Here is an 8,614-nt window from a genome sequence, read left to right as displayed (position 1 = left end):
GACAGTGGGAAGGAAAAACTCCCTTTTAACAGGAAGAAACCTCCGGCAGAACCAGGCTCAGGGAGGGGCGGGGCCATCTGCTGCGACCGGTTGGGGTGAGAGAAGGAAGACAGGATAAAAGACATGCTGTGGAAGAGAGACAGAGGTTAATAACAGATATGATTCAATGCAGAGAGGTCTGTTAATACATAGTGAGTGAGAAAGGTGACTGGAAAGGAAAAACTCAACGCATCATGGGAATCCCCCGGCAGCCTACGTCTATTGCAGCATAACTAAGGGAGGATTCAGGGTCACCTGGTCCAGCCCTAACTATATGCTTTAGCAAAAAGGAAAGTTTTAAGCCTAATCTTAAAAGTAGAGATAGTTTCTGTCTCCCGAATCCAAACTGGAAGCTGGTTCCACAGAAGAGGGGCCTGAAAACTGAAGGCTCTCCCTCCCATTCTACTTTTAAATACTCTAGGAACGACAAGTAGGCCTACAAAGCGAGAGCGAAGTGCTCTAATAGGGTGATATGGTACTACAAGGTCATTAAGATAAGATGGGGCCTGATTATTTAAGACCTTGTATGTGAGGAGCAGGATTTTGAATTCAATTCTGGACTTAACAGGAAGCCAGTGAAGGGAAGCCAAAACAGGAGGAGGATATTTCTAGAAATGAGAGCTGCTCCATCCAAAGTGGGATGGATGCCGTCTCTCCTAACAAGACCAGGTTTCCTCCAGAAGGTTTGCCAATTATCTATGATGCCCACATCGTTTCTGGGACACCACTCAGACAGCCAGCAATTTAAGGAGAACATGCGGCTAAACATGTCACTCCTGGTCTGATTGGGGAGGGGACCAGAGAAAACTACAGAGTCCGACATTGTTTTAGCAAAGTTGCACACCGATTCAATATTGAACACCAATTCAATATTGAATTGTAGGGTTGTGTTCGGAACTTCAGGTACTGGCCACCTCATCACTTGATTCCATAAATTGACACATTGTGCTGGTGCAAGCAGCTTACGGCCATACCACCCTGAGCACACCCGACTTCGTTTGACCTCGGAAGCTAAGCAGGGCTGGTCTTAGTTAGTACTTGGATGGGAGGTTGCCAGGGAATACCAGGTGCTGTAAGCCTTTGCTTTTCATGTCATTGCACTGCTTTTGATCCAGAGAAGGGGGGTATTGAAAGACCCAAAGCAGCTGCCCATTAATGAGGGCACATTAACAACGGCCTGTGGCTCTGGCTGAGGCCACCTACACCTCACCAGGGCCTGTGCTGGTGCATGAGGCCACCTACACCACACCAGGGCCTGTGGCTCTGGCTTGGGCCTGTGGCTCTGGCTTAGGCCACCTACACCACACCAGGGCCTGTGGCTCTGGCCGAGGCCATCTACACGAAACAAGGACCTTAGTTGCTGGGTGAGGCCAAATTACACAACATAAGGGCCTGTGGCTCTGGCTGAGGCCACCTACACCTCACCAGGGCCTCTGCTTCTGGCCGAGGTCATCTATACAACCCCAGGGCCTGAGTTGCCGGCTAAGGTCACCTATACCACACCAGGGCCTGTGCTGCTGGCTTTGTTGAACTACACCACACCAGGCCCTGTGCTGGTGCATGAGGCCATCTATACAACACCAGGCCCTGTTCTGTTGGTTGAGGCCACCTACACCACACCAGGGCCTGTGCTTCTGGCCGAGGTCATCTATACCACACCAGGGCCTGTGGCTCTGGATGAGGCCAACTACACCACACCAGGCCCTGTGCTGGTGCATGAGGCCATCTTCACCACACCAGGGCCTGTGGCTCTGGCTGAGGCCATCTACACCACACCACGGCCTTAGTTGTTGGGTGAGGAAAATTACACAACATCAGGGCCTGTGCCTCTTGCTTAGGCCACCTACACCACACCAGGCCCTGTGCTGGTGCCTGAGCCCATCTTCAAAAATCCAGAGCCTGTGCTGCTGGTTTAATGCTTATCTGAGTCTTTGGGTTAGGGTATTAGGCAAGTATGCAGGTACCGTTAACTCTGTAGTTCAATTGTAGGGTTGTGTTCGAAACTTCAGGTATTAGATTATTCTGTTATTATAGGTTACCTTATATATGTAATCAAAGTAGTTGAATTAGAATACTGCTGTAGATCATATTATACCCTTTAATATAGAGCATGTGATCTGTATGTAGTTTAGTTCTCATTATACTTTTGAGTTAACAGAACATATTCACATATTAGTTCATTAGATAAATGTGCATCACTCTGTATCCTTGATCTGCTGGGAATGTGTTACACTGTTTTCTTGACATGCTCTATTGTTGAATCATAAAAAGAAGGTTGTAAGCAGGAGACTTGGTGTCTAAGACAGGGGAGATAGACCACATTCCATACCCCCACCTTACAGAAAGCAGAGAAACAACTGCCGAGGTCATAACTTAGGCGCCGTAAGGGAGAAAAGAATGTGAATGTTTAGGCTTTTACGACTAGGTGGGGGCCGCTAGGAGCTATAAGAGGCTGTGTAACCCGTCACCATTTTGAGACTGCTGTGACCCTCTTCAGGCATGTCTCCCCATCATGATGGTTCTAAATGCTCTTTGTGTTGAATTGTATGGAAATAAATGATTGTTGATTGAGCATTTATACACCGAGTATTGTCCTTCCTTCAGCCCAAATATCAAAAGAATTGGGAGATTTCAACAACTTGGTGCCTGGTGACCCGGATCTTTGGTGTGCTGAGGAGGGGCAGATTTGGCCTTTGGTGAGATCTTGGGGCGAGGTGAACAGAGGACCGGTCCAAATATAAAAAGGTAAGCACAGCCTGTTGTATTATAAATACCAAATGTGCATATTGGGCTTTCCAAATTAATCTGTTCACTGAGTTACACGTATTTTCACATTAAATTTGTCGGTGTCTGGTTTTTGGCGCAAGATACTAACAACATAAGTTGAGGCTGAATTCCAGTGTGTTAAGTAAACTGCTTCTACCGAGATACTAATAAGACACTACGTTGGACTAGTTGCAGTAAACTGCTTCTACCGAGATACTAATAAGATACTACGTTGGACTAGTTGCAGCCCACTTTACCTTCCACATTTAACTTTGTCTAAGACTGGCTTCTGTAGCAATAATACATTAGAATCTCTTGGAGACGCGGCCATAAGTCCAGTACATTGAGTAGAGGTTTTGAAGTTGGTTATGATGTCGGTTTGAGTCTTCGTTGATGCGGCCATGAAATTAGTATAGAAATAAGGAAAAGCAGCTGCTGGCTTACGGTGCGGTTGAACGCTGGCAACGTGTAAAAGCGAAACACGTCCGTAGGTTTTGGTTTATGATACGGCCGTGTTCTGGTGGTGCGGCCGTGGGTACAGCAGCGATTGGTGCTGATTTCAGTACATTGAATAGAGGTTTGACGGTGATTTGTGGTGTCGGTTTTTGCCTCGAGGGCTGCGGTCATAAATAATAAGTAAAATTTTACTTGCCATGAAATAAAGGTAAAGCAGAACCTGGCTTATGGTGTCGGTTTTGAGCCTCGGGGACGAGTGTCACTTTTATGATGCGATTTTGCCCCGTGGTGGCGGTCATAAGCGCAGAGAAAGGGGTATTTTGGTCTATGGTGCAGTTGTGCTTCAAAGAGTTCTAACAGTTGAGCTCAGAGTTTTCTGTGTAAAGTTCCGCTGATGAAGAGTGCTGTGTGTGTGTAAGGCGCGCTCTGGGTGTGTGTGTGAGGCGCACTTTGGGTGTGTTGTCTGTGTGTGAAGCGTGAAACACAGTCACAGTGACGGTTGATGTGTTTGAATAGGAGGACATTAGTGCGAAGAAAATGCTTTAAGATCAAAGGTTGACGCCTAGTGTACCTGTGGAAACTAATTTTGTTCAAGGAGTGGCGCCCCTCCTGGTCGTGGACGCGTGGCCAGGACCAGCGGCGTCTGGATGCTAAGGTGGCAACTTGGGAACTGAGGACTCCCGCATAGCTACAGAATAACACTGGAACGGCCGTGTAATCACGGGTTCACATTTATTCTGGAATAGAACAAGAGAATGCTTTTACATCTAAGGTTGAGTTCTATCATAGGTGAAATATAAAAAGGTTGAATTCCTCGTTTCAGTGGTTGAAATTGTTGTGTGCCTGTCCCCTGACGAGTGTGAAATTAAATAAAGAGGGAATTTGGAGCCACATAGAGATAGACGGGCATAATTGGGTGTATTACTCTGTGGTGTAATAAATATAAAAAATAAAAATAAAAAAGAGAGATAGTAAGAGGTGTGTAGTGGAGACTTATGGAGGAGTAGAGAGAGGAATGTGTTGGGAGACTGGCGTGCAGTTTATGCTGTCAAGGTAGGCGTGTTGCCTGCTTATCTGTGTAACAGTGATGAAAATTTAATTAAATAAATCTCTTAGTGTGTCAATACAGGAAGCTGCGGACCTGGACCAACTGCCCCCACAAGCACAGCGGCCGAAGCAAAATTATAAGTAATGGGAACCACACCCAGCACGAATCAGCAGCTGTGAAATAGACAGCAGAGAGGAGAGAATTAGAGGAGAAATTAAGAGAATTTTTAACACATAAAATTGGGGCCAACAGACTTGTGGAGGTTGGGAAGGCGTCCGGAGCATCACAACAAAAGGTGAAACAAAAACACACACAAGCAGAGAAATGTGAGAGAAAGGCTCCTTTTTAGGTAACGCCTACTTTGAGAAAAAATTAAAATTAACCTGCCTGCCTACAAATGCACACACACGCAATGAAGAAACAGCTTACATTCATGAACACGTGAAGATTTTCCAGCAAGGCTAACGCAGCGAAACTTACCAGACACCTGTTGTTAAAGGATAAATACATTACTGACAAATAAACTCTCTGGGTTGCAGGACAATAATTTAACTTCAAAGAAAAAAAGACACTGGTCTGACCAACCAGTGAAGACACGACAAATCTAGTGGTAAAAAGATCCAAATTGTGACACGTTTTCTGTTGATTGATTAACACAAGTGATTACTGAATGAAAGAAAATTCTCTTTTGTGAGTTTAAACATGATCTTACGAATTTGAACAGGTGCATGTTGTCCTGTCAACTTGGTGGGTTAGGAGATGATTATATCGGGAGAGAAAAAAAAAAGGGGGGGAGAGAAGGCTGACACAGGGCCTGGTCCCGGTGGTTCTCCCCTCTCGTTGTAATACAGCCAACACAACATCATTTTCCTGTTTGTTTGCTTTTGTTTTTTGTCTGTTTTTTTTTTTCTCTGTATATTTAATTACAGGCTGCTTTGCCGGCCCTGAAAGCCGAGGCTGACTGGACTCCTGCTCTCCCCTATACGTGACACTGACCAAATGCTGCAACAGCTGGACCCACAACAACAACCTGAAAAAGTCAACAGTGCTGCAGGAATGCGATCTCATGCAGCAGAGACGGAGAGCACTAAACCTAAGGCCCATTTCACTACACGGGGGAAAATTCCCAGACTGCGTCAGCTGACAGAGCTGTGACGAGACGCCCGCCAAGCCCGAAGGAAAAGTAAGGCCAAGCAAAAGAATGCTGACCTTGATAACTCTGCATTTACACTGTGCAGGACAGTGATGGACCAATACGGAGGATCGGGCAGCAAAAAGGGCGTGGCCGGGACAGGAGGAGTAACTGAGGACAGAAGGCACCTCAGAATGGACAAAAAACACAGGAGAAGATGCAGGTTTCACCTGCGGTGAGCATGGACACTGGAGAAAGGACCGCCCCAATTGGGGTCAGAACCAGGACGGACTGAACTTTGAGCCGCAGCAGCAGCAGCAATGGTCGCAAACAGACTGAAAAGGAGGAGGGCAGGACCCCAGGGCATGCTTCAGGCCGTGGTTTACCCAGAACACCAGAACAGGAAAGTGATGAACATAAACACCCACACAAACACACACGTCTACACACACAGATTCAGAATGAAGTGAAATACACACATACACACACACACACACATATTGGAATGCTGATTCACTGAGAAGTGATCCGCACACACACACACACACGCTGATGCAATGAAGAATGCTTTGCTAACAAATGCTTATGCTGATATGCAAAATGCTGCACACAAACATCCCAATGCATAATTTTTACGAGGAGCCATTGATTACCATTGATTACTTAGAATGTGTTATATGTCACCCAGAGGGCATTTATGTAGATTTTAGGAATAAGGTCTAAAACGGTTTGGTTATGAAAATAATGTCTGTGCGTGATGTCTGTTTATGCCTCAAGGCCTTGACTGAATTCTTTGCTGTGCTTCACACAGCCCTGATGAGGAACAGTGGCGCAGAGTGAAAAATGATGAATTAATAGTGTAAGTTTAGGTTGGAGTACGGCATTTTCTGTGATTGAGATTTAATTCAAGGAGGAACAAAGGGTGTTACGGCACCTGAGGTTCTCATTCCCACACAATATTGTCCCAGCAGGAAGCAAAACGTTCCTGTGAATTTCTGGCTGATTTTTTGGTTTTGTTTAGCGCTAGCTTGATGTTATCAGTGAGCTTTGGCTTGTGTTCTTTCTCGTAAGTGAGAGAGGGATAGTTTTATGCTTGGACATGTCTGCAACGGGCCCTAGTTTGTGTTATTTTAGTAGTATTTTGTTGGTTACGTCTGTTTTCGTTTTTGTTACAGTGCACTGAGATAAGAAAATCTGAGAGGTGTGATCCACCGGTGGTGATATGTTGATATTTTGTGAGTCCATGATTGAACAATCAGCTCTTTAAACCAGGCCTGAAAGATTGAGATTTAAAGCGCTATAAAATATTATTACTGTAAACAGTTGCAAAGTGTGCTTCTCCATGATTGTAATTGGCTTGGGAGAAATTCACTTATATGGGACACTGATCATATGAGAAGTCCTGAGTTTAAAAGGATTGCAGTGAGTCAATCCAGAACAAAAGAACAAAGAGTTGTTTCCTTTTAAAATGATGACGTCATCTTGCTGGTGATGGAGGCTCGAATAGGTCGCGCGTGAGACTCCATTATCAGCAACATCTGGTATGAATGTGTGTGGATGAAGGCATGTGAATGGACTGTGATGGACTGACGACTAAAAGTTTTGACTGACTTGATACTGAGACAAAGACTGTACCAACTTTAGGATTAGTAAATGCCGATACACAATTCATCCAGCCGGCAAGAGAAGGGTGGATGCTTCGCTTTGTTTCGTTTTTGCAGGAGCAGGAGGATAAGAGAGACTGGAGGAGGAGACTGTAGCTTCACATAAGTATGAACTGCAGACTTGACACTTTGGTTGCTAATTCTGAGTTACTGATGTTTGCATTAAGAAAACTGTGCTATATTAGCTGTGTTTTGATTAAGGTATCATGTTATATTATTGGGAATGCCAAATGCTACAGTGGAGAAAACTTTTGATATCACTCATGACTGGAATATGTTACTATTGTATTGTATTGTATGTATTCTAATTTTTGCCTCATAACTTTTGCACTGTCCACTTCCTGCTGTGACAAAACAAATTTCCCACGTGTGGGACTAATAAAGGTTATCTTATCTTATCTTATCTATTAACCATAGCAGGCCACTGTAAAAAGTCAATAAAATTTTATAGAGGAAAATCGCCAAAACTTTAACAATATCTATGAATGACTTGCCACATTCGAAATAGAGATATGCAAAAACAAACATTGGTCCACGTGATTTAGGTTCTCGCTTGAAATAGTAAGTTATTAAAAGTAGAATATAATCGATAGGGACATTTGATAGGATGTGGTACTGCAAAAGAACAAGAGCAAAGTAAAGAAAGAAAACCTGTTGTGTTTAGTTTTGATAAATTCAAATTAAAATGTACCATTACACTCAGAGGATCAAGATGAAATAAAACATATGCAAAATTGGTATGAAGTACATGACTGATAACTCTTCTGTCCTGAGCTTTTGTTTCTATAGTTCCCACTTGACCATACCAACAGTTTTCACACCAAAGGAGGGTAATTGCGAATATTTGTGGGAGGAATATTACTAAAAGAGGGAAAGCTAAGCCCTGAGGGGATGATAACGCCATAACTTTTACTTATGATAAAAATTCTTCAAATTTTGACAACAAGCATAAAATTTTCCAAAACTTAGAGACAGAACAGAGTTCTTAATTTTATAGCTCCAATGAATTGACACATGGGAGTGTGTCAAAAAGGGGGAGTTGAGTCCAAACATCAAACAATGGTTTTATGAACATCTTATGACGTTATTTGTGTGTTTAATAATTTAGCTATGGTAAAACTTAAGCTTATAATGTGTTAGACTTAGAAATGGTTTATTAATTTTTGATTTCTTTTACACACACATAGATTATGATTAGAATAAGTCCCTGGGTCAAAGAGTCCTGAACATAATATTTGAAACCAAATTTGAATCATTAGAACAACAATAGATAACAATATTAGATTATCAAGGCTAGGGAGAGAGGTGTTTTGGTTTTCTGTCTCTTGCAGATAAAGGAACAGACACCAGACGGGGACATGGAGATATGCGGACCCTTCACAGCAGAGACAGATGTAGGGACTGCCGAGACAGCAACTGGGGTCAAGTGTCATGGCGTTTGGGCTCCTGGAGAAGATGGATCCCAGAAACACAGCAATAACCATGAAGGGGTTGGCGAAAACCAGGAAC

At 43.7% G+C, this 8,614-nt stretch overlaps 1 pseudogene; it reads left to right on the top strand.

Moving 5' to 3' along the window:
* The first annotated feature begins 999 nt into the window (after positions 1 to 999).
* Positions 1,000 to 1,118, top strand: LOC146623818 (5S ribosomal RNA; annotated as a pseudogene).
* Positions 1,119 to 8,614: the final 7,496 nt, after the last annotated feature.

This window comes from Diplotaxodon limnothrissa, linkage group LG10 (genome assembly GCF_057381915.1).
Source record: "Diplotaxodon limnothrissa isolate DT_005_m linkage group LG10, D_limnothrissa_male_GT1.1, whole genome shotgun sequence".
Taxonomy (NCBI): Eukaryota; Metazoa; Chordata; class Actinopteri; order Cichliformes; family Cichlidae; genus Diplotaxodon; species Diplotaxodon limnothrissa.
Note: the sequence above shows the minus strand (reverse complement) of the source record. Positions and strands in the feature narration are given on the sequence as shown.